The sequence below is a fragment of the Oryctolagus cuniculus genome, chromosome 1, assembly GCF_051225735.1.
Source record: "Oryctolagus cuniculus isolate XC-2025 breed Fujian yellow rabbit chromosome 1, ASM5122573v1, whole genome shotgun sequence".
Classification (NCBI taxonomy): Eukaryota; Metazoa; Chordata; class Mammalia; order Lagomorpha; family Leporidae; genus Oryctolagus; species Oryctolagus cuniculus.
The window spans coordinates 55,842,552-55,870,324 of record NC_142867.1 but is presented as its reverse complement, the minus strand read 5'-3'; the positions used below and the strand labels follow the sequence as shown (position 1 = coordinate 55,870,324).

General features: G+C 48.0%; 1 long non-coding RNA gene across 8 annotated transcripts; it reads left to right on the top strand.

Annotated features, from left to right (window-relative positions):
* The first annotated feature begins 1,145 nt into the window (after positions 1–1,145).
* Positions 1,146–27,773, top strand: LOC127492308 (uncharacterized). 8 transcript variants are annotated; one of them, XR_016231351.1, is made up of 7 exons: positions 9,231–9,661; positions 12,108–12,331; positions 20,462–20,559; positions 23,358–23,570; positions 24,296–24,496; positions 26,423–26,638; positions 27,439–27,770. It is a non-coding gene; the product is annotated as an uncharacterized LOC127492308 (long non-coding RNA). The 8 variants fall into 8 exon arrangements; XR_016231350.1 differs by lacking the exon at positions 20,462–20,559 and adding an exon at positions 15,625–15,732; XR_016231347.1 differs by lacking the exons at positions 9,231–9,661; positions 20,462–20,559 and adding an exon at positions 1,146–1,288 and having other exon boundaries at positions 27,439–27,753.

Genomic DNA, 27,773 nt, shown 5'->3' with positions numbered 1-27,773 from the left:
ATGTTGATATGAATGCTGGAACATGTGCTGTGAGTTGCCCCAAAAGATATTGTTTATAACATTCAGAGGAATTATAGAATGTTTTTCTTAGTAGATAATTTTAAAGGATTCTTTTCATGCAAAGAACTGTGAAGGTCATCCTTAAATCATCAGAATAAGATCATATTTTCTGCAGGAGAGAAAAAGTCAAACATTTGGGGACTGAAGCCCAACATTATGTAAATAAATGAACTTCTACCTCCAAGTGGGCTGCACCTTTCAGGAATGTCCTGCTTGATCTCCAGCAGCTGCTAATGCTGTAGATTCAATTATGCAATTGACAAAAGGCCAAAGCTTCTCACTTTTCTGTCAACTCCACGTCCAAAAGGAAAACTTACAAGTACATCTGTTTGCAAGAGTCGTTTAGGATCTTGGAAACAAGGTCTCCCATTTTGTCTTTTTTTCCCCCCTTAACAAGTTTGTACCTTTTGAAATAACAGTACCAAATGCTGCAGACCGGCCCTCACCCCTTCCACTTCTTGCAGCAGAGGATAAGAGAGCTTCCTCCTCGATGGCAATTGCTCAGCCCTTGTTGAAAGTGTGCCTGAGAATGTTCTGGAGCACCATTCTAGTCTGAAATAAACGGATCAATCGCTTCTTAAAGGCAGAACTGGCTTGGCTTTGCCAAACGATTCAGTAAGAGCTATGCTGTGGCAATGGAGACTTTCCAGACACAACGCCCAAGTTGAGAGCCACACACAACACGAGGGTAGGGAAGACGTTTGAGGCCAATGGATCTTGGCACTGACTGCTCCTGAGCACAGAGCCACAGCAACTGTGTGTGTGTATGTGTGTAGCGCGGTTATGGCTCTAAATCTTGAGGTTCCCCAGAAATCTGCTATGACTGACCCCTTTCTCTGTGCCAGCTTTCTCTGCCCCTGTATTTCTGCCACGTATGGCATTCAAGTAGGTGGGGAACATGCTGTGAGGTGTAGACTTAGTTTCTAGGCGAACTTCCACTTAATCACACTCGGGTTTTTTGAGGGCCTTGCCATTGTGAATGAGCAACACCGTGACGTTCAGCAATTGCACAGGAGCCTCAGCTGCAGCCTCCTGTGATCTGGCCACCCGGGGCAGTGATTGTCCTGCCTGGCCTGCAGACCCAGGTGGGTCTCTGGCTTGAAGCATGAGAGGATTTGTTTTTCTTTTCTTTTCTTTTTTGGTGGATTCGCTCATCCGAATGCATGGAGCTCACCCTAAGGAGCCGCTGTCCTCCACCTCCATTACAAGGCAACTGGCTGCTTCAGAGGTGAGATTACTCCCCAACACTCTTGTTTTCATTCCAAGCCTAAGGGTAAAAAATGTAAACCTTTGCTGCCACCTGCTGTTTCCTTCAAAATAAATTCCTGAAATGACTCTAGGATGGCTGTGTATTGGTTAATCTTAGCCAAGTGTCTTGAAGAATTTGGGGGGTTTTGCAAAACATGTTTATATAGTCGTATACCAGCTGGCCTGTCATGTCCTAGGGGAACAGCTAGACCACGCAGGTGGTTTCTTTCTTTCAACTCTTTAAGGCCAGCCTGCCCCATCTCTTGGTATAAGCTTGCTGTGACCTGGGAGGAGGGGGGGCAGGCTAGACGCCCTGACCCCAGATCTTCCCAGGGAGCGCTTAAAGGCTGTGCCCCATGAGATCCCTGAGCCAAGCCTGGTAGCTTTGCAGCTGGGTATCTTTTCCTCATGGGCCAATGACGTCAGGAACAACCTAAGCGCAGGTAAATTCCCCAAGTACAGCCTGTTCTCTGCAGGGTGTGTCCGTGCGCAGTGTCCTTGCCAGTGCCCCTGGAAGCGCTCTTTTCAGTAGATGTGGCTGTGACCTTGGGATAAGGTTGATTTCTGGTGTCTCCACATTTTTTTAAGCTTTGCTTTCCTTGGGGAAACTGAGGCAGATTAAGGAAGAGGAGTCCCCAGGAAGGGAAAGGCTAGCCCAACTTGAATCACTGTTATGAAGGAATACTGGAGCTCAGGTTAGATCATGAAAGGGATGAGGGAAATAGTGGCTCCTTGCAGCACAGGTCAAGGGTATGGGCGGAGGGAAGGTCAGAAGTTTGGAGAAGCAGGTAGGGTCCCTTCGTCATCTGGCTGAGGCCTCCTTGTCCTGGCTATGTTAGGGTCTTATTGCTGCTCCAACAATTCCAAACCTTGGGATTTCCCTTTGCCATCTTCGGGAAGATTCATCTGTATGTAAATGAGTTCCTTTCCATTGTTGTCATTGTTGTATTTGAGAATTCCTTAAATGATGACCTTTTTATTGGCAGAGATTAATGAGTTTATTAAGTGTTTTATATAATTCTAAGTGCTTTTTGTGTTTAAAAAATGTAAGAACTGGGGACTTTCTGGGTGGATGATGAAGTGTAGAGGAAATGACCCTTGATCTTTTCTTCTATCAGAGAGAAAGCACCTGAGTGGCACTGATAAGCACTGCAGGTATGCGATGGGTCATTCCTCAGGGCCCGACGTCAAGGATGGTACATGGGAGGCTGTTTGTTGAAAGAGACCATCACTCCTTGTTCTCCCAGGAAGGCCTGGGAAGCCCTTTGGGGGAAGGGATGGGTGGGAAGCAGCATAAGGAAACCTCAGAGTTGACCAGGTGGGGAGCTGGTATGTACAGTGAGCCCCAGGAGCTAGAACGTTATGGTAGGACCCAAACTAATAGTATATGAGCTTCTCAATAAATGTGCATGACTTACAAAGTAAGTATCACTCTTGAAAAATAATTGAACAAGAAGATTATAATGAAGAAAATTCCCCTCTTTCATGTCTTCTTTCCTAAATCTTCCCATTGTTAATGCATTGCACAAGTTTGCCTATGTTTATGCTCATTTTCTTGTTTATGTCCCCGTTGTTGTCCCTTCGGCTTTCGTAAAGGCGCTGGAGAAGCTCCAGTCTGTCTGCTTGTGTGAGGAAGAGTTCAAGGAGGGGGTTGGTGGTGTACTAAGGACATATGGATATCTTCCAGTGCTGGGTGTGGGCGCTGATGGGATGGCAGCAGTGGGAAGTCAATGGGCGACCCTGAGCAGGAAGGATGGCTCAGGAGCGCTGGGCTGGTGTAGGGGTTCCAGCTTCTCTTCCCCTCCTGGAGACTCTCTCCATAGTTCTCAGGCCTTGAAGGTTGTGGGTTCATTGGTCCCTTTTTTTCCCAGGAAGGGAAGCACGTTTTTGGGAGAATAATGAGGTAGGTGCTTACTTGTGTGTTTGACTTTTGAGTAGGGTGCATCTGTTGATTCCTTGCTCCCACTAAAAACCCTATTCTCACCCAAAAGACAGAACTAGGAGCCCCCAATCTGTTTCTGCACTCCACATGGGGAAGAAAAGTATAGGAGGGGCCGACAGGACTGAAGATGACCACAGGCGGGACAGGTGACTGGTGAACCCCTTAGGAGGCTGCCAGAGTTCCAGGCTAACAAAGAGCTCACACGGCTGTGGATTAGGCTCTTGGGTGACAGGATGAAGATGACCATCACTATTCCTGCAGCCCTGTCTTCTGATGGACACACACTCCTGCATGGTGCCCAGACACGGATGTTTCTGGAGTGTTTTAGATACTGGTTCTTGCTCCTCCTTTTGTGCCTGGTAATGAAAATGCTGACAAGAAGATACAGCAGTAGTTCCATGAGCTTAGAAAGAGCATCTCAAAAATATTACATTAGCCTTTTGTCCCTTTTGTCTGTTTTTTTCCTAGAACAGATGTAATCTTAGTCACTGCAAATTCTCTTTAAAATAGCTCTTCTAGTGAGTCACTGAAGTAAAGCTGCAGATATGGTATTGTTTTAGCCATGTCAGGCTTGAAACGTTAGCCAAGTCTGTAACTGCTCATTGGGGGAGCTGGTGGTATGCTATCACTGGGGTCTGGGGGAGGATCTCAAGGGTCCAGAGGGAAAGAAATGCCGCAGGCAGGCCGGCCAGCATCCTGCAGCTCAGAACAGGCTGTGAGCGCTCCAGTAGCAAAAGGGGCAGCCTCTATGGGCCCAGGCTCGCCTCACGGCCCCGTACACGTGAAGACTCTGCCCATCACCCACCCGTGCAGATGGACAAGCTGGGGGGGAATCTTGAGCAAGTGATGCAGAAGGGTCAAACGGACCTTGTAGATGCTCCAAGGAAGAAATCCAAGCTTTAAACGGAGCATTGTGCCTTGACTTGAAAGGTCATTATCTAGTTCACACTTACATCACACTCCAAATATTGTCAGAAAATGGATAAGTTTGCCAGCACTGTGAACAGTGAAACTGCTCAAAATAGATCACAGAACTCTGCAAGGCTGGTGTGGCTGGGGCAGGCCGTGACCCTCAAACCTGCCACTTGCCTTGGGCGAGACCTCAGCGGGATGAGAGATGGCAGCTGCTTATAGGAAAATTCACACTCAAGGAACCTCAACAATTGCAGAAGCCTTTTGTATCATGTCCCTCTCTTGCTTTTTTCCACTAAGTGGAAGTGGAACAGGAAGTCCCCTGTTGGGGAGCAGCTGGACTATGGCCTCTGGATACTCTGCCCTTCCTCCTCCTATGGTGCAGCTTGGTGCCCAGTTAGCACCAAGCTGTGGTTATCAGCCTCACTCTCCTCTAGCCCCACCTCTGTTGGCTAAAGCCAGGTCACCTCCTGCCAGGCAGCTGCTGGGTGAAAGTCCAGAGCAGCTCTCCCAAATAAACAAGTCAAACAAAGGCAGTTCCCAGCAGTGGATGGGGCCGAGCTCCAGAAGTCTATTCGCAAATCTGTCCTTTGGAACCTGGAAGACATTCCCCAGGAAGAGCGATGTTATGCCTGTGGCAAGGTTCCCAGGCTAGCCCACATCACTGATTTAATCCAGAATGGATTTGGAAAGCTGTGCCCTGGAACTCACTGACAATGATAATGATTGGTAATAGCAGTCTTGTCTCTAGTTCACAGGCAAGTGCTGAGCTAGGCATGGTACCAGGTGATGCCGTCACTGTGTGGGGTGGGTGGATTCACTGGCTCCTGGATACCAATAAAGGGAATGGATCTTCCCAGCCTCAGGCAATGCCTGCTTCCCTTTCATATCTACATGCTTGAGGTTGAAGGTGGTGAGATGACTATTCTGGCTTTACTTTGGTTCCTCAAGATATCCTGTTCTAGGGCAAGGTGAGAATCCTGGCTTCACCATTACATAGATTTGTAGCCTCTCTTAGCTTGGTTTTCCCTCTGCAAAATTGGGAAAACACACAGCTGCAAGAGCCTTGGGGGTGTCTCCTACCTGTGTGTTCTCCTTCTCTTGTGAACTACCATAACTTTGGCTGGGGTACCCACATCTTCCCCACCATGGACCATTTTACCCCTGAGCCTCAGACCTAGTGCAAGTCTCCTTCCAGGCCATTATTGTAGATCCAGTAATGGGTGCTGGCCTAATTCAGGCCAACGAGGTTGCAGAAGTTCATTGGTTGCTTCCAGAAAGAAGAGTTCCCTCCCTCCTGCTAGATAAGAAAAGGGATCTATGTGGTCCCAGTAGCAAAGGAAGCTTCCCCAGAGACTAGACTTGGGGCCAGCCCTAGGTGGCAGATCTCGTCTGTTGGGTGGCAGAGTGGAGAGATGGAAAGCAGAGGATTCTTTGCTAAAGCAGTTTAACTTCTTTGTCAGCCCATCCTGATGCCCATTCTACCTTTGCTGTCTCCAGGATTTTAAGCCAATCATTCCTCTCACTGTGTATGCCATCAGAGTGAGCTCCCTGCTTTGGCAGGCATCTTAACACACAGTTGACTGTGGCTGTTACCTAGTCGCACAGTGTTCAGCCCAGAGCTGGGCTAACAGGTGTAGCCCCTACCCTTCCAGTCCCAGAGTCTCAGTGGAAGTAGCCTGTTTCTCAGGCCTTTCTGGTGAGGGTGTGTGTGTGTGTGTGTGTGTGTATGTAGACCTGTAGACCCTGACTGAACTGTAGTCTGGTTTGGGGCTTCGGCTTCTTGCCTAGGTGGGGAGGTGACCCCTCCAGACCACTTCTAGTTTTTAGGGTCAGCCCCTTTGGAGGGAATGGGCCTTGTAAACCTGGGGTTTTGCTAGCTCCTGGGCAGGCTATGCAGTGAAGAGTGTTGTAGGGCAAAGATGGAATGAAGAAGAGAATGCAGATTTGCTGGAGCAATACCAAAAGGACCCGCCTTTGGGATCAGGGTTACTGCTTTCCTTTCCTCATTTGTCTCCTCTCCTCCATATACATTTCCTCATTCCTGATTCTTACTTGGGCTAAAGACAAAGGGGAAGTCAGATTTGGGATGGATCCCTGGCAAGGAAGAAAGGGGAACTTCTGTGAGTTAACTCCGATGACTTTCTTGCACTTTAGTGTAGCCGGGATCTCGGTTTTCAGACTACTGGTGGATTTAGGCTCCTATAGGCAGTTGGGCAAGCTGATTCCTTGGAGTCTTTGCCATGAAGAACAGGAATCTAGGCAGGGCGGCCTGGTTCAAGGACAAAGGGTTGTATTGTGACCAGTGGGAAAGAGGAATCATTTGGAGTGCACGTAGATTTCTGGTCATTTCATGATTCCCAGATTTAGGTCCAGGTCCCCAGGGGGAGGAGATAGCAATAAAGGAATAAGTTAAAAAATAAATAAAAAAAAGCTGATGAGATTGAAATCTCAGTAGGGAACCTGGTTCTTATGACGTTACTGCTTTCAATATCCATTCAATCTACCCAGCATAAGAAGGGTGGAGCTCATGTGACCCGTTTTTGCACACTGCTTCTGTGAGTTTGCTAGCACGTAGGATAGGAAGGGAGTCTGAGAAAACATGACTTCACCGAAATGGGTCAAGGGTGCCATGTTCTGACAGTGAAATGGACGCCTCGATGTGAAAAATAGAATTCTAGTGTGGTCTGCCTGGAACAGGATTGAACTGCCACCCTCTTATCTGGACGCGAGATTTATGGCTGTGGTCAAGAATTGCCTGGCCTTTGTTTTTATCAGTCACATTCCATTAATGCCTCATAATGAATCCATGGTCAATTAAAAACCCAGTTGTGTTTTACATGAACTGCTGCCAAGCCAGGAATCCCTATGAATTTGTATTGTTGATATTTTTTTGGCGGGGCGGGGGGTGGGGTGGATTACAGAACTTTACAAGGATTCTAGCTGAATTTCATGCAGTTTAGTTTCTTTTGTGTCTTGTGTCTTTTACTTACAACGTTTTACTCTTGACTTTGGCTTATCTCCCTCATTCAAGTCATATGTAAACAAGCTGACCAGGGAAGGGAATTAAAGGGGTGCTTATGACTCACGTGGGAAGCTTCCTGCTGTTGGACACCCAATGATTGATCAACCCTCTGTGGGTCTGGTCACGCAGTCAGCTGCAAAACCACCTCACAACACCTTGCCACCTCTGACCCTCCTCCCCTTATCTATCCCGGGGGAGGCGGGGGCATGAGGTGCATTGTCTGACGCCCCAAAGAAACCAAGTTCCATGGCCTTGGCATTTCCGCCCCTGGCCATCTGGCACCATCCCAGTGCCTTGTGCGTTGTAGGCCCTCAATAAATGTGTGTTGAATTAAATTGGATACTGTGAATCATCACACCATAACCATATATTTTCAAAAAAGGAAGCGATTTATGATTCACAAGGAGCCCTGTGGGTTCCTAGTGCTCTTTCCAGTCCTTTTGGTTGTTTTTAATTAAAATGTGAAATGTTACACATTATGGGAAAACAAATGTAGACTATGACAGACAATATTACGGCAATTATTATCATTGTTGATACCTACTGTTGTAATTGTTTCTTTTACAAAAAACAATTGTAGGTTGCTTTTGTTTAATCTACTTTGGCTGCCTTTTTATGACAAATGCCTTTCTATTCAGTTGTATGGACCGCAATCTCTCGTAAGTGTTTTAACAAACTGTTTAAATTCTTTTTTTTTTTTTTAAATACTTTACTTATTCGAAAGGCAGAGTTACAGAGAGAGAGAGTGAGAGAGAGAGAGAAATAAAGAGAGTGAGAGATTGATTTTCCATCTGCTGGTTCACTCCCCAAATGGCTGCAATTGCCAGAGCTGGGCCAGTTTGAAGCCAGCAGCCAGGAACCCCTTCCAGATCTCCCACATGGGCGCAGAAGCCCAAGCACTTGGTCCATCTTCCACTGCTTTCCCAAGCACATTAGCAGGGAGCTAGATCAGAAATGGAGCAGCTGGGGCCCAAACCGACATCCATATGGGATGCCAGTGTCACAGGCGGCAGCTTCCCCCACTACGCAACAGTGACGGCCCCCAAAAACCTGTTTCAATTCTGTAGGTACTGACAGCACAGTCACTTGTTTTCAAATTATGGTAGTGATATATTCTTCGTAATACATATTGAACATTTACCACATGCTAGCTCTTGGGTCAGAACAGTGAGGAATTAAAAAAAATTGGTCAAAGCCCTGGTTCCTATCAGAGGCTTGGATCCTAATAGATATCATGAATGAGCACATTTATCTAAGGGGGCAGGCTCTGTGTATTAGGGACTGCTACAGAGGAGTGTGCCATATGCTCTGGGACCTGGTTAAATGCAAAGGATGGCAATATTTCTCTCTCTCTCTCTCTCTTTCTCTGAGGCTCCCCAGAGCTTGGCTAACCAAGAGGTTTCAGGCAGCTGAGGCTCTCAGCACAGCTCAAGTTCTTCTACTCTTAGACCTAGGACACTAAGACGGATGGGCTCTCTACCTTCAGGCAGCTCCCACATGAGCAGTGTGGGAGAAAGGGTACTCTCTCTGGCGTTCACTCCTTTGTCTAGTGTCCTCCTCTTGAGTGTGGCTGTGGCCTGTGACTTATTTCTAACCGGCAGGATGCAGTTAAGGTCAGAGAAGGTGTGTGGTTTTGTTCGTTGTCGCTCCCCCTCTTCATGGAGGAACGACACTAAACCCTGCCTAGGCTTCATATCCGAGTCACGGCACCATTATGTCGCTCCCCCTCTTCATGGAGGAATGACACAGGACCCTGCACTGTTCTTTTGTCTGCTCGGCCCTCCCCGGGTTTGCTGCTGGTTCTTCCCGGGTTGGCTACTGTCCCTTCCACCTCTGTGGAAGGGCGGTTCCCCCTGGCCACTTTCCCCACTTCCACAGGGGAGCGGCACACCGCCGGCCGGCTCTCTCGGGGGCTGCACAGGTGTTCCTTCAGATAGATGTTCCTGGTGCATGGTGTCTCTCTCCTCCTTTATAGTCCTCATCCACCAATCCCAACTCTGCTACCCACACGCCGAGTACGCTGCTCTCCTCCAATCAGGAGTAGGTCCTACAGTTTATTGGTTGAACTGGAGGCAGCTGTGTAGAAGCTGTTTCTCCCTTCTCAGCGCCATATTGTGGGAGAGCAGATGCATAGAATAAGTCTTAATTCCAGTAACTTAGTCTAGTCCGAGTTGCTCCCCACAGTTCGTGTTGTGTGTGATCCTAGTCCTGGCATCTCGACTGTTCTCTTAGCTTGGAGGACGCAAATGGCCGTTTGGTGAGCCCCATGTGCCCAGGGGTTGTGGGCAGCTTCTAAAAACTGAGGGTACCACAAAACCAAAGCCCGGAGCCCTACAACCCCAAGGAGCTGGACTCTGCCAGCTAGCTTCCGGGTGCGTCTGAAGCCTCAGAGGAGACCACAGCCCTGGCCCACACCTCGATTACAGCCCTGTGAGACGCTCAGCACGAGGTCCAGCTACGTTGGGCCTGAACTGGTAAACCACTTAAGCTGAGATCATAACTGTGTGTCAAAATGTGCAGCAATGGAATAACTAATGCACCGATGCTTAGTCTTCTGCCTTCCATATGAGCTGCAGGAGAAAAAGATGGCCACAGGGGCAAGAGGCTGGACGGGAACCTCTGCAGCGTCTATGGAGAGGAACAAGTGACTATGTGAAGGTCACTGTGTTCACCCATCCATGCATGCGTTAAAGACACAGCTGGAAGTAGACAGACCCCTGCAGGCACATTATCCGGCAGGTTCCAGGAAAGGATGTTGCTGCAGGCTGAGCTCTGCTCTCCCTTCCCGCCCGCCAACTCACGTTGACGCTCTAACCCCCAGGACCTCAGAGCATGACTGTATTTGGAGACAAGGCTCTCAAAGAGGAAATGAAGTTAACCGAGTTAGAGTGAGGTCCTTAGGGCAGGCCCTCGTCCAACCTGACTGGTGTCCTTCTGAGTAAAGAAGATTAGCACGTTCAGAGAGACCCCAGGGATGTGCGTTCCAAGGAGAGGCCAAGTGAGGACACAGGAGGAAGGTGGCCGTGCGAGCCGAGGGGAGAAACCAAACTTGACCTTGGGCTCCCAGGCTCAGAGCTAGGAGAACATCAGCTTCTTGCAGTGTAAGCCTTGTTTGCCTATTGTGTTATGGCAGCCCAGCAGACTCCCAGCGAGAGGAACTCTTTCAAAACCAACATGGGAGGTGGAGCAGAGGTTGGAGGTGGGGGCTGCCACCAGCACAAAAGTGTGCGAGGAGGCACTGCTGGGGCTGGGACCTGAGGCCGGGATGTGCAGCAGAGGCCTCTTTAGTTGGCTGTCTCCTGACCATCCCCCTGCCTCTCAATACTCAGGTGAGCAGGCACCGGGAGCTGAGGTCAGGCCATGACACCGAGGGCCAGCAAAAAATGGCTGCAGCATGACACCTTCCAATCCACTGCTACTCCTGAAATGGCTGCAACAAGCTGGGGCTGGGCCAGGCATTAGCCAGGAGCTCAGACTTCCATCCAGGTCTCCCACGTGGGTGCACCTGGGCCATCTTCCATTGCTTTCCTTGGCACATTAGCAGGGAGCTGGATTGGAAGCAGAGCAGCTGGGACTTGAATTTTCACTCCAATATGGGATGCCAGTGTTGCGAGTGAAGGTTTAACCTGCTGTGCCACAAAGCACCCCCCCCCCCCAGTGGCATCTTAAATGTTAGGCCAAACACCTGTGCTCACACTTTCATTTCATTTTTTTTTTTTTGACAGGCAGAGTGAACAGTGAGAGAGAGAGACAGAGAGAAAGGTCTTCCTTTGCCGTTGGTTCACCCTCCAATGGCCGCCGCGGCCGGCGCGCTGCAGCTGGCGCACCGCGCTGATCCGATGGCAGGAGCCAGGAGCCAGGTGCTTTTCCTGGTCTCCCATGGGGTGCAGGGCCCAAGCACTTGGGCCATCCTCCACTGCACTCCCGGGCCACAGCAGAGAGCTGGCCTGGAAGAGGGACAACCGGGACAGAATCTGGCGCCCCAACCGGGACTAGAACCCGGTGTGCCGGCGCCGCTAGGCAGAGGATTAGCCTAGTGAGCTGCGGCGCCGGCCTCACACTTTCATTTCATTTCTTTATTTTTAAATATTTATTTATTTATTTGAAAGGCAGAAATACAGAAAGAGGAGAAAGAAAGAGATCTTCCATCCTCTGGTTCACTCCCCAAATGGCTACAATGGCTGGGGCTAGGCCATTTGGAAGCCAGGAGTCAGGAGCTTCTTCTGGGTCTCCCATGTGTGTGCAAGGGCCCAAGCACTTGGGCCATCTTCTGCTGCTTTCCAAGGAGTATTATCAGGGAGCTGGATCAGAAGTGGAGCAGCTGAGACTCGAACTGGCACCCATATGGAATGCCAGCACTGTAGGTGGATGCTTTACTTGCTAAGCCACAGCACCAGCCCCAAATTTTTATTTCTTACAGCAGTTTTGAATATATAGAAAAACTGGGCAGACAGAACAGAGTTCCCATACAGTCCCTACAGTTTTCCCTGTTACTAATATCTTACAATAACTTAGCACATTTGTTACAATTAATGGACATACATTGATACATTGATATTATCTACGTTGATAGTAACTAAGGTCCATGGTTTTTAGTTTTTACCTAATGTCTTTTTTCTGCTTGAGGATCTCATTTGAAATGCCACGTTAATTAAATCCTCATGTCTCTTCTGGCTCTTGGCTGACAAGACAGCTTCTTAACACTTTCCCCTCCTTCCTTCCCTCCCTCCCAGTCTCTATTTCTCTTTCTTTGATAATCTTGACAGGTTTTGAGATGTACTCATCAGGTATATTGTAGGATGCCCTTTGATTGGAATTTTTTTCTGATGTTTTTCACATGATGCTGGAGGTTGTGGGTATTATTGGGTTTTAAGTGTAATTTTTTTTTTAATTTTAATTTTTTTTTTTTTTTTACAAAAGGGATAGGAGCCAACGTGGAGCGTCAACCAGACTAAGCTTATTAAGTCAACGACTTTCCATGCGCAAGCACCGCTGTGGCTTTATCATCACAATCACCAACAGCACAGAACAACTCACTGCGTACTGCAGCCTGGACCCAGCCTGACTCTGACTGCTCCACTTGACACTTTCTTCCTTGCTCTTTCGTTTCCAGCCCTACTGGCTTTTGTTTCCACTTCTTGAAGGTGAGAGGTTGGTTACCTCCAGGGCATTGCCATCCTTTTTGCTCTGTGGATCCAGGGAGAAGATGAGCTAGGTTTGAACTGGAGGAGGAGGGGACAGATTGACAAGCTATGTGTGATAGAATTGATGTGATTGTGACTGGAGGTATGCAATGAAAGAAGATTAGAGCACAGCTCTGAGTGTTGTAGTTCAAACAACTTGATCAGTGGTCATTCCGTTCACTGGGATGGGGGACACAGGCATTAGGAGGGGAACATCATGAGATCACTGTGACATACTGAGTTGGACTTGCCCGTGGGACGTGGAGGTGTTCTTTTCCAGAAGGAAGTTGGAAATCATGAGTCTTAAGTTCAGGAGGAAGATTGGAATACAAATAACTGCCAAACAAGAGATTGTAGCGGGGGCTCTGATTATTAATTCAACTGGGATAGACCCAAGGGACATATTTGCAGTAATTCAAACCCTTGGCAGTAAATAGTTTAATGTGAAGTTCAGGTCAGCACAGAAATTAAATTTATTTTGGAGACTCTCAGGCAAAAGGAGGCCAGGACTTTGGGGAGGATTTTGTGGTCATCCCACACTCCGAGCTTAAGCTAATCCTCTTTTCCGCTGGTCCGAAACTTTGGGACTTGAAAAGGCTGCGTATTCACCAATTACTGAAGCCTCTGAAAAGGTAGCAGAGCTATCTGGGGCTTGGATAGCATGAGTGGAAAATTGAGTGGTGGGCAGGCCAGGGTATGATGAAATTGCTCCCAGGTATGTCTTCATAGCACTATGTTTACATTTTGAAAACTTAGAAAAGTAGTACTTTGATTCTCAGCAGACGCTGTAGCTCAGTTCACTCAGCAATCGTTGCAACTGCCTTGTCGCCTGCCTTCTGCTACAGAGGCTGCCAAGTAACACGTGCTGATCCCATGGCCATGCAATGCCACTCGGGCTCTTAGACCTCCCTGAGGTCCGCTTCAATGTCTGAAGAAAAAGGCAAAGATGGGTGAGGAGAAGCCTTTCCCCCTCTGCCTACCGTCTTCCATCACGGAGCTTAGATTCAGTGCCTATGGCAGCAGCCACTACGTTGCTGAGAGAATGAGATTGAAAGCTGGGAACCGAGGGCGAGAAGGACAGAAGGAGACAGCGATCTCCACTGTCTGAGGTCACCCTCAGCAGGGGCGCAGGTGTTGGTCCACCCCCTTCTGGGTTTTGTGTTATGTCATAAAAAGGAAGGAAAGAAAGAGGGAGGGAGGGAAGGAGGAAAGTAAGGAAGGGAGAGAGGAAAACTGGCTCTCCAGCTTAGCTGCCCGTGGGGATCGCCTGTGGCGTTTTCAAGGTCCCAGTGCTGAGATGGGCCTGTAAGTTGGATAGCATAGGAATTTCTGGCAGTGGCTTCAATGATTTAAAGCTTCCCAGTTGATCCCAATGTATAACCCAGAAAGAGAGCCAGTGGCCTGAGCCAGTTTGCTGTTACTGCTTTTGGTTACTCCCAGCTGGGCATACTTGTCTGCAAACTGTAGTCGAACAAAGCATACAAGTTCTTCCATTTCCAACCAGCCCCACCTGGGGAAATCACACCCCTCAGAGTGCTGAGCCCTTCTTTCCTTCCTTCCTTCCTTCCTTCCTTCCTTCCTTCCTTCCTTCCTTCCTTCCTTCCTTCCTTCCTTCCTTCCTTCCTTCCTTCTTTCCTTCTTTCCTTCCCTCCTTTCTTTTCTTCTTTTTAGACTTATTTATTTATTTGGAAGGCAGAGTTACAGAGATGCAGAGGCAGAGAGAGATCTTCCATCTGCTAGTTCACTCCCCAAGTGGTTGCAATGGCTGGAGCTGTGCTGATCCAAAGCCAGGAGCCAGGAGCTTCTTCCGGGTCTCCCATGTGGGTGCAGGGGACCAAGGACTTGGACCATCTTCTTTTTTTATTATTTAAGATTTTATTTATTTATTTGAAAGGCAGAGTTACAGACAGTGAGAGGGAAAGACAGAGAGAAAGGTCTTTCTTCTGTTGATTCACTCCCCAGATGGCTGCAATGGCTGCAGCTGTGCTGATCCAAAGCCAGGAGCCAGGTGCTTCTTCCTGGTCTCCCATGTGGGTGCAGGGGCCCACTCACTTGGGCCATCTTCTACTGCTTTCCCAGGCCATAGCAGAGAGCTGGATTGGAAGTGGACTCGAACCAGCATCCATATAGGATGCCAGCACTGCAGATGGTGACTTTTCCCTCTATGCTACAGCACCAGCCCCTTGATCCCCTTTCAAAATGTCCTCTAGCACATATAAATGTATATTACTTTTCAATGATTAAAGTTCTTCCAGGGGCTACACAAGTGAAACCAGAGAAGTGACATTGCCACATAGCTTGGAAGAACCATGACAATGTTGACTTCAGCTTTTCTGTCTCCACAAACCACTAGTGTACCTGGAAGTTGTCAATATTTTAGCATCCACACTATACCTCCAAGCCTGCCTTTTGTACTTGGAAATAGCAGAAATATGCTTCACTGATACCATTTAGTATTTTGTTTCAAATGTTTAAAAATTATATATAACATTTTTGTCTATGATTAATAATTTATGAGACACAGAAGATGTTGGGGAGAGAGAGAGAGAGACAGAGAGAGAGGGAGGGAGAGAAAATCTTCCATCACTTCCCAGGTGGCCACAATAGCCAGGGCTGAGCCGGGTCAAAGCCAGGAGCCAAGGGTTTCATCTGGGTCTCCTACATGGGTCGTAGTTGGCCATCTCCACTGCTTTTCCCAGGCCATTAGAAGGGAGCTAGATTAGAAGTGGAGCAGCCAGGACACGAACTGGTGCCCACAGAGGATGCCGGCATCACAGGCACTGGCTTTACCCACTATGCCACAATACGAGCCCCATCTTTGAGTTCTTGCCTCAAGTTTCAGTGGTTTGAGGGTAGATTCTGTTGAGAAAACATTAAAGAAGAAGCATCATATTTAAAAAAAATTATTTGAGAGGCCAGTGTGTGGTGGGTAGAGCTGCTGCCTGCAGAGCCAGCAACCCCTTTGGGCGCTGGTTCAAGTCCCCTGTATGGGAGACCTGGAAGAAGCTCCTGGCTTCAAATCAGTGCAGCTCTGGCCATTGTGGCCATCTGGGGAGTAAACCAGCAGATGGAAGACCTCTCTCTCTCTCCCTCTCTCTCTACCTCTGCCTCTCTGTAACTCTGCCTTTCAAATAATTAAATAAATCTTAAAACAAAATTTGAGAGGAAGAGAGACAAGAGAAACAGACAGAGACAGTAACTCAGTAAACAATCTGCTGGTTTACTCCCCAAATGCCTGTAACAACTGGGACTAGGCTGAGCTGGGAGGGAGCTCTCTCCAGGTCTCCTAAGAGGGTAGCAGGAACCCAATCACCGGAGCCATCACTGCTGCCTCCAGGATCTACACTGGCAGGAAGCTGGAGGTAAGAGCCAGAGTGGGCTATTGAACCCAGATCCTCCAATGTGGGACAACGGCCTCTTAACTAGTATCTTAACCACTTGGCTAAATGTGTGACCTCGTTGTTTTGTTTCATTTTAAGCTGCAAATCCACAAATCCCTTCGAGCTCCAGGAGAGGTTGAAAGTGATACATGATAATGTTTTCAGCAGCCCTAGTGTGCCTGATAGCATATCTGAAAATGTGCATAAAAATAATCCTCTGTAGAAAAGATTTAGGCCCAGGATTAGGATTTCTGGAGCAACAGAGCATTAATTTTGTGAGTTTACAATGCAACCTAAAAACTTATGCTGATTTGTTGCCCATGGGAGGCAGAATTGCATGACAGGTTCTAGAATGAAAAGACGTGGGTCTAAATTCCAACTCTTCTACCTAATGGCAGTGTGACTTGGGCCAGATCACTAAATCTTTGTATTTCAATTTTCTCATCTATAAAATTGGGATATTATTGTGAGAATTAGAAGATAACACATGTAAAATATTTAGAATTTTGTCTGGTACACATTAAATATCAGTTAAATATTATAGCTATTATGATTATATTCATTTGGATACATAATCCTGATTCCCTCTGCTCCAAAGTTAATTTCCTTTATATGAGTTCCTCTTTCCCCCCAGACCATCAGCTGGCGTGGCATTTCCTCTCGCCCCCTTGATTTCTGCTGAATTCCTTGTTGAGATCTTACCGTGAGCATCTCATGTCCCTTCTGTCCTCATCTGCACACTCTTCCTTGACATGCAGTTGTCACCATTGGCTGAATGACTCCCGCAGCTGGATCTCAGTCTCAACCTTGTTTACACACATTCCTGTGGCCTTCAGGACACAGCCATTTATACACCCGTAATATTTTATCCCCTAAACCCGTGTGTCCCCTGTTTGCAGGGAATGGCACTGTTGTTCACATCCAATGATCTCAGGCCTGGTGAGATCCTTTGACTCCTCCCTCTCCCATCTGTTAAGCAGTCTTATCGGTTGTGTCTTGGATCTTCCCACTTCTCCCCCTCCCCTTTGCCACAACCCTAGTGTAGCCACTGTTGTCTACCTTGACTACTGCAGTAGCCTCCTGCTCCCTAACCTTCACTCTGTAGCTTTAGTAACATTTCAAAACTGTAAAACTGTCATGTTTTTGCCTGCTTAAAACTCTTCAGTGTCTCCAGTGTTGTCCTTAGGATAAAACAGAAATTCCTTAGCAAAGTCTGTAAGCCCTTTTATGATCTGACCCATACTTAGCCTGCAACCTCATCTCTCGCCCTTCCCTTCTTTATAGTCTCGGGTCCAGACTTACTGTGCTGTGTGCCATCTCAAGGCCTCGTACTGGCTGTTCCCCCACTTGTAGCTCCTCCCGCTTGTCACCACCCTTTGTCCTGCCCTGCTTTGCCAAACTCTGCCTCGGTTCCAAGATCATGTCCTCCCAGGAAACTTCATGTGACTCCCATATCTCCTGTGTATTCTCGTAGGACCTGGCTCCTTTCTGCCCACTTACTTGCACTGTATTGTAACTGTTTATTGATATCCCTACTATTGGAGCATACAGAGAAAGCTTGAGAAAGACAAGGTGTGTGTAGTGTAATCAGTACAGACTCTATCTGTTTCTATCACATCTTCTGGGGTAAGGAAGAGTACCTGATCCAAGCTGGAGAAGTCATGCTTTTTTTGTTCTTTTTAAAGATTGATTTTTTAAAAAGTTACGGGGGTGGGGTGGGGTAGGGAGAGAGAGAGAGAGAGAAGGAGAGAGAGAGAGAGAGAGAGATCTTCCATCTGCTGTTTCTCTCCCCAGATGGCTGCAAGCCAGGCTGAAGCCAGGAGCCAGGAGCTTCATCTGGGTCTCGTATGTGGGTGCAGGGGCCCAAGGACTTGGGCCATCCTCCTCTGCTTTCCCAGGTGCATTAGCAGGGAGTTGGATTGGAAGTGGAGCAGCCTGGGCTTGAACTAGTGCTGATATGGGATGCTGGCTTTGTAGGTAGCAGCTTAACCCATTAAGCCACCAGCCCCAATCAATCATGCTTTAAAGGTTGTGGTAGGATAATGATAAAGCACAATGGATGCTAGGTTCAAATCCCAACTCTTCTCTTTAACAGAGTGTGAACATCATTATGTGTGTGTGTGTGTGTGTGTGTGTGTGTGTGTTTAAGGCAGAGTTAGAGAGCAAGAGAGAAGAAAAAGGAGAAGGAGGAGGAGGAGAAAGAGAAGGAAGAAATTTTCCATCCTCTGGTTTATTCCTCAAATGATTGCAATGGCTGGAGCTGGGCTGATCTGAAGCCAGGAGCCAGGAGCTTCTTCCAGGTCTCCCACATGGGTGGCAGTAGCCCAAGCACTTAAGCCATCTCTGCTGCTTTACCAGGCACATTAGCAGGGAGCTGGATTGGAAGTAGAGTAGCTGGGACTTGAACCAGTGCCCATATGGGTTGCTGGTACCACAAGTGGCAGTTTACCCACTATGCCACAATTCTGGCCCCCACTGTGGTTGTCTTTTCACCTGTAAATGTGTATTATAACAATAATATCAGCTACCTTATGACTGATGCATCTTGAAGAATAACAGTGACGGCATGATTGTGAGTCACCAAGGTACCTTGGCCATCATGAAGCAGGTGTTGTTTGACTTCCTACGCTATAAAGCCAGCTATTCATAGCAGCATTTCATTATCAAATGGAATTGTTCTATTTGAGATCAGGCTCAAGCAAGTCCTGAAGGCACAAGTAAGTTGCACGAGCAGATAACACCAATGCCTGTGGCTCATGCTCCTATCAAATTGCCCCTTCTCTCCCAAACTTATATCTGGCTTCTGGATAAGTTCTCTGTGACAAGTTTGCTGAGAAGGAGAAATTCTAGGCCTTGTTTGCGGGTGGTTCTGTGTTGTATGTTGGCACTGCTCAAAAATAGTTGTGGGGCTGGTGCTGTGGCATAGTGGGTAAAGTGCCGGCATTCCATATGGGCTCCGATTCGAGTCCTGGCTGCTCCATTTCTGATCCAGCTCTCTGTGATGTCCTAGGAGGGCAATGGAGGGTGGCCCAAGTTCTTGGGCCCCTGTATCCATGTGGGAGACCTGGAGGAGGCTCCTGGCTCCTGGCTTCAGATCAGCACAGCTCCAGCCATTGTGGCCAATTGGGGAGTGAACCAGCAGATGGAAGACCTCTCTCTCTCTCTCTCTCTGCCTCTCCTTCTCTCTCTGTGTAACTCTGACTCTCAAATACACAAGTAAATCGATAAAAAAAAAGTAGATGGTTATAGCACCATAGTCCCACCATGGGGTGGCTTTGAAAAACAGAGGTGATGAAAAGTTCTCCTGGTGGGCAGTGTGAGTCTATATTGACTCAGCAGTAGTAGTTAATGGTTTTGCTGGATAGTCAAGACTTGTAGAAAGATAACTATTGGGAAACAGATGACAAAGAGGTCTCGGAAAGAGGAATGTGGTAGAACTCTCTGAATTTGAACAGAATGTGTAGACACCGTGTCTCATGTGATTACTGAACAGTAATCTCCCCAGGAGAGACTCTTAATGAGCAGGTAGGTGAGATGAACTATTTTGTGGGCATCTGTTAACTGCTTTCCCCAGCCATCTCTGTCTTAGTCAAATAGAAGCCAAACAAAGTGGTCCACAGGGTTATTGAGATACTCAGAAAAATGAACTTCCAGGCACCACTGCTGAGTGTTCAATTCGCCAAAACTGAGACCAACAACTAACATTCAATGTGGCTCCATCACCTTGGGAGCACCAGCCAGCCACTTGGTAGAAGGTTGATTACCAAGGATCGCATCCAACAGGGAAGGGACAGACTGTGTTTTAACTCAAATAGACACTTACTACAGACACACACCTGTCTGCCGTGTTCATAATGCTTCTGCCAAAGTCATCATCCTGGGATCTGCAGGACGTACTCTTCACAGAGCATTGCTCCTCAGCAGGAAGCTCAGAGCAGTTGTGACAACGGGCTCATGCTCCTGGAACTCCCTGGTTCGTCCTGAAACAGCTGGCTTGATAAGCGGTGGGATGGCCTCTTGGAGACGTAGCTGTGGTGCCAGCTGGGTGGGAACACCTTGAAGAGCTGGAGCGATATCCTTGCAGATGTTGTATGTGCTCTGAGTTAGTGACCAATACATGTGGCTATTTCCCCATCCCCAGTTGTTATGGGCATAGAAATTAAGGAATGAAAAATGAGTTTCTGTTTATTATTACATTGTGCAACACATTATAAATTTTTTGCTGATTGTCTGCATGATTGTAGACTCTGTGGGTCTAGAAGTCTTATTTCCCAAGGCAGGAAGGTTTTCACCAGGGAACATAGCAATAGTCGCAACATTAACCTGCAAGTGAAGGCAATTGTCTGACCATTCATTCTGGGCTCATATCAGTGAGTCAACAGGAAAGTGAGGAAGCTAATGCTGGCTTGGATAATTGATCATGACTGAGAGGTGCCCTTCAAGGCCTGAACCACCCATCTATGAAGGCCAAATCTACTGGATTAGACCTGTATTTAGTCAGCACTCATTCATGGCAAGGAATAAAATCCCAAATCAAGCCAGCTTGAGAAAAACAAGGCCTTTACTTGCAGAATTGTCTCCTGAAAAGCAAGGGCAAGACTGCAGTTGGTGCTGAGGAATGCAGAGGAATCAGACCCTCAGAGGCTGGACAGATCTCTGTATTCTATTTCTACACTAGTTTCATTCTTTGTTCTCTTTTTCTGCTTCTCAGTCCAAGCGGCTGCTGGTAGTAGCAGCTTTTATTACTGGAGACTGAACTCTTTCCCATTCCAGCTGCAGAATTCCTGGGGAAGAATTCTGATGACTCAGGTTGGTTTGGGAGGGTGATCATATTGTACTCACAGACGGCTTCCATGAAAATCAGGAGATTGGGAATGGGTAGAGAAGTGATCATGGCAAAGGCTGTTCCCAGAAGAAGGAGGCTAGGCTGAAAAAGTTGAGGTTTCTACTATGTAGACCAGTTTTTCTTTGTTTAAAAATTTATTTAGGCCGGCGCCGCGGCTCACTAGGCTAATCCTCTGCCTAGCGGCGCTGGCACACCGGGTTCTAGTCCCGGTCGGGGCGCCAGATTCTGTCCCGGTTGCCCCTCTTCCAGGCCAGCCCTCTGCTGTGGCCAGGGAGTGCAGCGGAGGATGGCCCAGGTGCTTGGGCCCTGCACCCCATGGGAGACCAGGAAAAGCACCTGGCTCCTGGCTCCTGCCATCGGATCAGCGCGGTGCGCCGGCCGCGGCAGCCATTGGAGGGCGAACCAACGGCAAAGGAAGACCTTTCTCTCTGTCTCTCTCTCTCACTGTCCACTCTGCCTGTCAAAAAAAAAAATTTATTTAAAAGGCAAGTGAAACAGAGAGAAAGAAACACACACACACACACACACTCACACACACACACACACACAGATCTTCCACCTGCTGGTTCATTCCTCAAATGGCTGCAATGGCCAGGGTTGGCCCAAACTGAAGCCAGGAGCCTGAAAATCCATCCTGGTATCCCACATGGGTGGCAGGGGCTCAAGCACTTGGACCATCAACTGCTCCTGTCCCAGGCACATTAGCAGGGGAGCTGGATTGGAAGCAGAGCACCTGGATTCAATGGGCATTCCAATATGGGATGTTGGCATTGTAAGCAGTGGCTTGACCTGCTGTTCCACAACACTAGCCCCAGTAGACAATTTTTTCTACTGAATAATCATAAAAAGTATAAGTGAATCAACAAATAATAACTAATATTTATAGAACTTATTCTATGGTAGACACTATATGAAGGTACTTCAGAAAGTTCCTGGAATATGGAATTAAAAGATGTTTATCTTTTTTTCTTGGTGTAAAAAATTTTTGAAATCATATATTCATGTATATATGGTGTTTAACACAATATAGCATTGTGAGAATTTAATGAGTGTGCGTGCATTTATATATACATATGTATATATAGATATAATCACAGTCTAAGGTAAATTTATTTGAGAGTCAGAGAGAGAGAGCAAGTGCACAGTCACATCTGCTGGTTTACTCTCCAAATGTCTGCAACAGCCAGGGCTGGGCCCGACCAAAGCCAGGAACAGGAGCTTCATCCAGGTCTCCCACATCAGGGCAGGAGCCCAAGCACCTGGGCCATATTCTGCTGCTTTCCCAATCATATTAGCAGGTTGGAAGGGGAGCAGCCGGGACTCAAACTGGTGCCATATGGGATATGTGGTTTTACCCACTATGTCACAATGCTGTCCCCTTAACTTTTGTGTGACAGGTTAGGCAAGTGGTGGGAGAGATGTGGAGGGGCTTTCAGGAAGCTTTGTACATGGGGTGGCAGAGAGAGAGAAGGCAGGGTGGGGGAAAGGACACACACACACACACCCAGGTCTGCCACAGGAGTTAGAAAGGAGACTTGGGAAGGAGAGAAAGGAGAAGACAATAAGGCATTGGATTAACATTCTTTTGGGGGGCTGGCATTGTGACTCAATGGGTTAAGCCACCACCTATGACACTGGCATCCCAAATGAGTGCCTGGTTCAAGTCCCAGCTGCTCCACTTCCAAGCCAGGTCCCTGCTAATGTACCTGGGAAAGCAGTAGAAGATGGCCCAAGTGCTTGGAACCCTGCCACCCATCTGGGAGACCCAGATGTAGCTCCTGGCTCCTGGCTTCATTCTGACCTAGCTTTGGCCATTGTGGCCATTTGGGAAGTGAACTAAAAGATGGAAGATCTCTCTCTCTCTCTCATTGTAATGCTTCTTTTCAAATAAAAAATTTTAAAATATTTTTTCTAATTTATTTTTTTTTGACAGGCAGAGTGGACAGTGAGAAAGAGAGAGAGAGAAAGGTCTTCCTTTGCCGTTGGTTCGCCCTCCAATGGCAGCCGCGACCGGCGCGCTGCAGCCGGTGCACCGCGCTGATCCGATGGCAGGAGCCAGGTGCTTCTCCTGGTCTCCCATGGGGTGCAGGGCCCAAGCACTTGGGCCATCCTCCACTGCACTCCCTGGCCACAGCAGAGAGCTGGCCTGGAAGAGGGGCAACCAGGACAGAATCCGGCGCCCCGACGGGGACTAGAACCCAGTGTGCCAGCGCCGCAAGGCGGAGGATTAGCCTAGTGAGCCACGGCGCCGGCCCTCTAATTAAAATTGATAAAACTTGCATACATTGTATACAATATATTTTGAAATAGGTATACATTGTAGAATGGCTCAGCTGAACTAATTAACAAGTGTATTACTTCACATACTTATTTTTTGTGTGTGTGGTGGGGACATTTAAAATCTACCCTCTTCCTAATTTTTGAGGCTACAGTAATTATTAACCATGGTATCCATTTCACACACTGGATGTCTTGAAGGTTGAGTGATTAGCCGTCTGCAATGCAGACGTCCTTTCTGTGTCTCCATGGAGTCTGCGGTAAACTTGCATTACTATTGCTTTAGAGCTGGCTTTGTCAAATACTGGCCTGGAGGTGAGTCCAGGGCAATGGCATGGGGTGGAGCACAGGTTACAATGGCGTGAGATAAGGAAGAGAAATGTCTGCCCAGGACCCAGCCCAAGCAAAGCCACTCACTAAATGTCTATTTGCCTGGGAGCCCATGACCTTGACAGGTTTCCTGTGTCTCCTTCTCCACGCACAGGGATTTGCATTGCTGAGACCTCTCAGGATGTCTGCTTCCCTGCTAACCGGGTTTCCCAAGGCCTCTGCTAGACAGCATCTAGAAACACTGAGAATGGAGACTCGAACCATTTCACCCTCGGCTGAGTGCCTTCATGCCACGGGAGCAGAAGCAGGGTGGACATACTCACAGAGCCACAGAGAACACTCTTTAGCCTGGTTGGGAGACTCCTGGGTAAGCACTGATGTAATTTGTTTTTCCAGAAACTGCCACAAGCTTCTGAGTTAAGCATTTGCTCAGCTGGCCTTGGCCAAAGACGACAGGTGCTTTGTGTCACTGCCTGTTGACAATGGCCAGAGTCATGCGTTGCACCTCAAAGGCTGAGATATCCTGGGATGAAAAGGAGCCTGGGAGGATCTCACTGGGCCCCAGCCAGGGCTGGCCCCAGGCTCCTCCAGGTGAAACGGGGCTGGCAGAACAAAGGAATGGCCACCTGCTCAGGCCCTCCCTGTTCTCAGGTGTGCATGCTGCCAGAGCGGCCATGGGTGTTTTAGTCTCGAGCTCCCTCTCACTTGAATCAGAGGACTGCAATTCTCAGTTACTTGTTTCTCATTTCTACCGGCTTGGGAAGCCCAGGCTTAGTCATTGTCACGTGCCTGCAGCTTAGCACAAAGCCAGCTGGACACACTTGGCCCAAGTTTGTGGTGTTCTCTTCTGAGTCCTCTCTTCTCAGGCTCTTCTGGGCGCCCATTCTTTGGCTCGGGTCCCTGCCTGCTGCAGGTGTCTCCTAAGAGCTGATGTCCCTGTGTTTCCTTCTCATCCTGGAAACGGAAGTTCATTGTGAAGGCTGTTGTGTTGTTTGTCCTGCTTGCGATCCCAAACTGAATGGGACTGGTTTGTTGCATGCTTGGCTGGTCTTCACAAAGCCTGTTTTTGTGATCTGCAATATTTCCTTTCAGATTTAAGTCTGGCCTGCTCCAGCGACAAAAACCAGAGGATCCAGTGCACCTCGTGTTTTTGAGTTCAGCATTCCCATGTTCTACTTGTGTCATCCAAGCAAACGATTCCATTTCATAGAACCTCGGTTTCCTGTGTCCAGAAAGTGGATATAACAAAGGGAACCTGGCTGAGATTGGACCCAGAGAATTTTGGATCTCTCAGTAAGTGAGACTGAAAAAGACTATCATTTATCATTCACATATAGTTTTGTGCTCCAAAAAGAGGAGACATCTAGAAAAATACCTTGTATGGGCCTTATGCAAATGGAGAAAAAAAATCTTACTCTGGAATGGGGAGTGTCTGATCCCCTGGCTCCAAGAATTAAAATGCTTGGAAAAATTGTGTAAAATGTTGTCATTATGCAGAGATGATCTCTCTGCATGGTTCCTTTTGGAGCAGTGTTTGCTTTCCAAGTATGTATTTAGACTGCCATCTGTCTGTTTATGGTTGCTTGCTCTTAGATATTTCTTAGTGGATGACCTATTTTTTAACTATTCAATCATAGATGCTCAGGGGCTGAGACATGGAAGAAGGCCTAATTCTGGTCATAGACCCATGTTGGAGATGGGAATGACGGAAAGAACTGGAATTTATGGGGATCGGCTTTGACTCAGCTGTTAGCATTGTACATGCAGTATTCTGCGGTCACTGTGCTTGTTCTGAGATTGTTTAGGAGTTGGAGGTTTCAGGGGCTGATGTGGTGGTGTGGTGGGTCAAGCCAGCGCCAGCATCTCATATGGGCACCAGTTCGAGTCTTGGCTGTTCCACCTCTGATCCAGCTCCCTGCTGATGGCCTGGGAAAGCAGTGGAGGGTGGCTTAAGTGCTTGGGCCCCTGCACCCATGTGGGAGACCTGGATGAAGCTCCAGACTTCTGGCTATGGTTTGGCCTAGTCCCAGCCTTGTGGCCATCTGGGGAGTGAACTAGTGGATGGAAGACCTCTCTCTCTTGTCTCTCTGTCTCTCCCTCTGTAATTCTGCCTTTCAAAGAAAGAAATAAATCGTTTAAAAAAATGAAATGAACGCTTTATTTCTCAGGTCCACCAGGAACAAGATCAATCCGAAGGCAGGAAATCAGGACTCGGGATGTGGGCCTTGGATTGGATTGTAGGGAAATGACCAGCTCCTTTGTCTGGAGCTTCGCACCCACTGCGGGGAGGCTGCCGGCCCCTGCTCCTGGCAACAGCAGAGAGACATGGAGACTTTGAACCAGGGGCCTGGGGAATCTCAGCAAAATTGTTGGATTTTACATTTCTCTCTTTTCTCCAACCATTTAGTAATGTCGCGCTGGAAGTTTCAACAAAGGGGAAATGGTGACAGCTTCAGTGCAGCTCATGCCGGGGTTGAGCGCAGGCTCAGGAAAGTCACACCGGAGAGAAGCAGGTGTTTGGACAAAGTCTCCCGTGGAGAGCCAGGCAGAGGTGCAAAGTACAGGAGAAAGGGGTGGACCATGTATGCACCCACTAGGGGACTTGATACCAGCCTGGGTTTCTTCAATGTCTCAGCATCTAGGCTTCTATTTCTTGGCTAGGATGGGGCTCAGGTTTCATTGGTGGGGGCATTAAATAGAAGTGTGAATTTACAAGCTGGTGCCCTCTGACATATTTTAGAAGTGTCAGGGTACTGGTAAGCACTCCCTTCTGCTAGAGAGGCCAGGTCAGGTCTCAGTAAATGCAGCGACTCTCGGAACCAGTGGAAGTGAGCGGAGTTTTGGAGCAGCTGGAAGCAGCACTGGAGTCAGCCTGGCCCGAGTGTTCACTGCTTCCCCTACTGCATTCTGCTCGCTCACTGTGCTGTTTCCCTTCGACTGGCACACAGTGTGGGGCAATGGGGGACTGTTTCAGCCTGCGGCCAGTGCGATGTTGTAATCCATCGGAAGTCTTTCTTAAGTGGAGAAAATCTTGTACTTCAGATAGTCATATTCTTGGAAATGATGGTTCTGAAGTATCCCTAGTTGCAGGAGGGATATTGTGACATGCTGAGAAGTTGTATGGGCATTTATTAAAAGCTGAGGAGGCATTATGGGAGGCACACAGACAATATAAATCTTAAAATAGCACGACATAAATCTTTCTTGAAACTAACACAGGAACACATCAGGCCATGCTATAGAACCTGTGGTGGACTGCATTTTCCGAAGATGGACACATCTCTCCTGGCCCGCGCGCTCCCTGTGGTGACACGCTCACACCTGTGCTCTCCCTCTGCGGTGAGATGGCACCTGGACCCAACTCCCAGGGTCTGGGCAGGCTTGCGACTTTGGGGGAAGTGATGCTGCGTGACTTCTGAGCCCATGTCATAAAAGGTGATGCAGATTTTGTTGGGTTCTCGTGAGATGCTTGCTTCTGTAACTGGTATCAGATATCTATTGCTACAAAACAAACCAATCCAAAACTTTGCAGTTTAAAACAACACATATTTATTATCCATTTCATAGCTTCTCTGAGTTAGAAATTCAACTGTGGCTTAGTTGAATTCTCTACATCAGGCTCTCTCTCAAGGCTGTCATCAAGATTTCAGCCAGGGCTGGGGTCTTATCTGAAAGTTTGCATGGAGGAGGATTCACTTCCAAGGCCACCTAAGTGGCTTTTTGGTGGGATTCAGTCCTCCGAAGTCCTCAGTTCCTCCCTGGCTGGCCAGGACAACCCTTCATTCCTGAACATGGGAGCCTGTCCCACATGGCAGCTTTATTCCTCAAAGCCAAAGAGAGGCAGAGAAAGAGAAGTCACCAGCTTTTGTAAACTAATCATGGAAGAAACATCCCTTCCATGTTGCCAAATACTAGTGGTCAGGAGCAAGTTCCTCAAGGGGGTGGGATTACACAAGGCTGTGCACACCAGCAGGTAGGGAGCTCGGAGACTTCTTCCCACAGAACCGAACTGCCAGGCCATGAGATAGCCCAGATGGGAGGCCAGCTGTGAATGTTCCAGCATCAAATACCAGCCGCATGAGTGAGAGACTCAGCAACCCTCAGCCTTGGAGACTTCCCTCCTGAGGCTCTGGGCATTGTGGAGAAGTACAAGCTGTCCTTGGTGTGCCCTCCCTGAATTCCTGACCCGTGTAACCCTTGAGAATAATAAACCGCTTGTCGTTTTACACCACTAGGTAGTAACTGGAACAAGCCACCTATCTTGAAGCTTCAGTGCTCGCCTGGTCACCTGATTGGATCACATGAAGTGACCATCGAACAATTTCTGCAATTGGATTGATATCACATTTCAGCCCAAAGTTTGCAACCTGAGACTGCCTTAAGAGTCCACACAGCCTTGGAACTTTCTGACTGACACAGGTCCCACTTTGTTGGCTCCCCTGACAAAAGCAGCACCTGTTTTGGGTGTCTTTCCTGGAACAGCAATCTATAAAATGCCTTCAAGAGGTACAGGACAAATTGAGGTTTCCCATGTTCGGTTCTGGGGCTCAGCTGACTTGGCCAAGGGCAC